Below are 3,486 nucleotides of genomic sequence, written 5' to 3' on the forward strand. Positions count from 1 at the left end.
TTTTTTTTTTTTTTTTTTTTTTTTTTTTTTTTTTTTTTTAGCCGTAATCTGTAAAGTCGCGTATATTTGACAAGGAAACTCAACGAGCTATTACCGCTTTTCTTATAAATACCCAATAGCATATCAGGATTGTAAGAGTCGATGGCAAGTCAGATTTGCGGGATGCCTGCGGGCGATGCCGGTTCCAGCGCGGGGACCCGACGTGTCGATGCGGTTCGGAGGGCGAAAAGGGGACCCGGCTGCTCCCCGCCAGCGGCGCTCGGCGGGGCCGGATTCGGGTGCCGGCCCCGGTTTGCATCGCCCGGGGTCTCGTCTGACTGTCGTGGCGGGGGTGCCTTGCGAGCTTCGCCTGGGTGGGTGTAGAGTCAGGAGGAACAAAAGGGTGCGTTCGGAGAAGGCGAGGGTCCGTGTAACCTGTCTAAGTCCTGCTTCCTCGGAGGTTTTTTGGTTTTGTTTTTTTTTTTCGGTGCAGGGAGGGGGTTCGATCCGGCGCGGCGTTGGCTCCGGCGGGTTCAACCCGGGTAAGCGGGGAGATGCCGGCGCTGCGGGTCGGGGAGCGAGAACTGCTGCAGTCTCACGTTTTTACACTACATAACGTCTAACCTACCTCAAATCTCAGTCATTAAAAATTAGCACGCTTCAGACTTCTACGAAAACTCGAAATCTATGCACAGCTCTTTACCCCTTGCTGCTGAGAGGCTGTTTTTTTCAAGCAAAATCTTTTCCTTTACCTGTCCCGGCGGCCGCGCTCATCCCGCCCGTGCCGAAGCCAGGAGGGGTCGCGGCGTAAAGGGGGACTTGCTGGGGCGGGGGGATGTTTTTAATTGCTTCGGGGTGGGATGGGAACCTAATCTTGCAGCAGGTCATGGCCACAATGGTGCTAGAACAACGCCCGCGGTAGAAACCCTGGGGAGAGCTTGGCACAGGGAGCCCCGACGGGCTCCTGCCACCCCGCTTTGGCTTTTCCAGCCGCGATGCTTCGCCTCGGGTGGGGAACGGGGGACACATTTCGGGGTTCCCCCCGCCCCATCTCGATGCTCTCGGGACGAGGCACGGGAAGGAGAAGGAAACCAGAATCCCTGAGGTGCCTCAATTGCTGATTTTTCCTTTTAATACTGGAGTATGCTTAGTGGGCTCTATAAGGCATATTTTTATTAAATGAAATCTTCTAATAAAAACGGTGCTATGGTGTTTTAACAAACTGTATCACGCTTCTGCCTGATTCCATCTCGCTGAGGTGCTACTAATGTATATATGAAACTAGGGAACCAAGAAAAACAAAAAACAAAAAACAAACAAAAAAAAAAAAGCAAAGCAATGTCGTTGAGAAGGAAGTTTACTTTTCCGGAGCGACAGCTCGAAGCGTGCCGGGAGACGGTTGGGTTTATGCAAACTGAAATGGGTGCGGCGTCGGCAGCGTCCCGCCGACCGGGCTCGCGGTGGAGCCGTTCCCCTCTGGTGCGGGGCCGGGGTGCCGGCAGGAGAGCCGTGTGCGGGTGTGGTGCTTGGACGAGGTGCTCGGTTGCGGTGCTGGGGCACGGTGCTCGGCTGCATGTCGTGGACACGGTGCTCAGATGTGGTGCGTGGACACGGTGCTCACCCAGGGCGTGTGGACGTGGTGCTTGGCCACGTTGCTCAGGCGCGGTGCGTGGCCGTGGTGCGTGGCCGTGGTGCGTGGCCGCAGAGCTCAGCCCCACATCGTGGACGTGGTGCTTGGATGTGATGTGTGAACACGGTGACTGGCCACAGTGCTCGACCGCGGTGCTTGGACATGGTGCGTGGCCATGGTGCTCGGGCATGGTGCTCGGCCACGCGTCATGGCCATGGTGCTCGGGCACGGTGCTCGGCCAGGGTGTCTGGATGTGGTGCGTGGACACGGTGCTTGGCCATGCATCATGGCCATGGTGGTTGGCCACGGTGCTCAACCACGGTGCTCGGACATGGTGTGTGGACGTGGTGCTCGGGCACGGAGCTCTGCTGTGGTGCTTGGACGTGGTGCACGGCCGTGGTGTTTGGGCACGGTGCTCGGCCACACATCGTGGACTTGGTGCTCGGACGTGGTGTGTGAACATGGTGCTCGACTGTGGTGCTTGGACGTGGTGCGTGGACACGGTGCTCGTGCACGGTGCTCGGCCACACATCGTGGACATGGTGCTCTGACATGGTGTGTGAACATGGTGCTTGACCGTGGTGCTTGGACGTGGTGCGTGGGCACGGTGCTTGGGCATGGTGCTCTGCTGTGGTGCTTGGACATGGTGCATGGCCGTAGTGTTTGGGCACGGTGCTTGGCCACACATCGTGGCCGTGGTGCTCGGGTGTGGTGTGTGAACATGGTGCTTGACCACGGTGCTTGGACATGGTGCATGGACGTGGTGCTTGGTCACACATCGTGGACGTGGTGCTTGGATGTGGTGTGTGGACACGGTGCCCGACCAGGGTGTGCGAACATGGTGCTCAGGCCCAGTGCTCTGCCGTGGTGCTTGGACGTGGTGGCGTGGACATGGTGCTAGGGCCACACATCACGGACGCGGTGCTCAGACGTGGCGTGTGAACATGGTGATTGGCCACGGTGCATGGACATGGTGTTTGGGCACGGTGCTCAGCCACACGTTGTGGACCTGGTGCTCAGACGTGGCGTGTGACCATGGTGATTGGCCACGGTGCTCAGTCGCGGTGCTTGGACGTGGTGCTCGGGCACGGTGCTCTGCTGTGGTGCTTGGACGTGGTGCGTGGACACGGTGCTCAGCCACGATGCGTGAACATGGCGCTCGGCCGCGGTGCTTGGACACGGTGTGTGGACTTGGTGCTCAGCCAGGGTGTGCAGACGTGGTGCTTGGACACGGTGCTCGGACAAGGTGCTGGGGCAGGGTGCTCAGCCCGGCGCCCAGGGGTGCTGTGCACACGTGGTGCACAGGCACAGTGCAAGGGCACGGCGTGTGGATACGGTGCTCAGGTGCTGTGCATGGCCACGGTGCTCCAGCACCGTGCGTGACCATGGTGCTCCGACACGGCACACAGCCACGGTGCTTGAACAGGGTCCCCGGGCACAGAGAGGGTGCGAGGGCACAGTGCGAGGGCACGGTCCGCAGACGTGGTGCTTGGACACGGTGCTTGGGCGTGCTCCACAGACACGGGGCGAGGGCACGGCGCTTGCTCACCGTGCGTGGACACGGGGCTTGGCCACAGAGTTTGGGCACGGTGCTCGCCCACCGTGCACCCCCACAGTGCTTGGCCACGGTGCACGGGCATGGTGCTCGCCCACCATACACGGCCACGGTGCTTGGGTGCGGTGCCCGGTCACGTGAGTGGCCACGGCGCTCAGGCACGGTGCTTGCCCACCATGTGTGGCCACGAGCTTGGCCATGGTGCTCGGGCACGGTGCTCGCCCACGGAGCTTGGGCATGGCCACCCAGGCATGGTGCTCGCCCACCGCGCGTGGCCACGGCGCTTGGGCACGGTGCTCGCCCACCACGCGCCTAAACAGTG

At 60.6% G+C, this 3,486-nt stretch overlaps 1 protein-coding gene across 1 annotated transcript in view; it reads left to right on the forward strand.

Annotated features, from left to right (window-relative positions):
• LOC113488026 (methylcytosine dioxygenase TET3-like) overlaps nt 1-3,486 on the forward strand; it is a 14,037-nt gene that overhangs the window by 9,646 nt on the left and 905 nt on the right. The gene's annotated exons all lie outside the window — the stretch shown is intronic.

The sequence above is a fragment of the Athene cunicularia genome, assembly GCF_003259725.1.
Source record: "Athene cunicularia isolate RWA chromosome 22 unlocalized genomic scaffold, athCun1 chr22_part1, whole genome shotgun sequence".
NCBI classification, from domain to species: domain Eukaryota; kingdom Metazoa; phylum Chordata; class Aves; order Strigiformes; family Strigidae; genus Athene; species Athene cunicularia.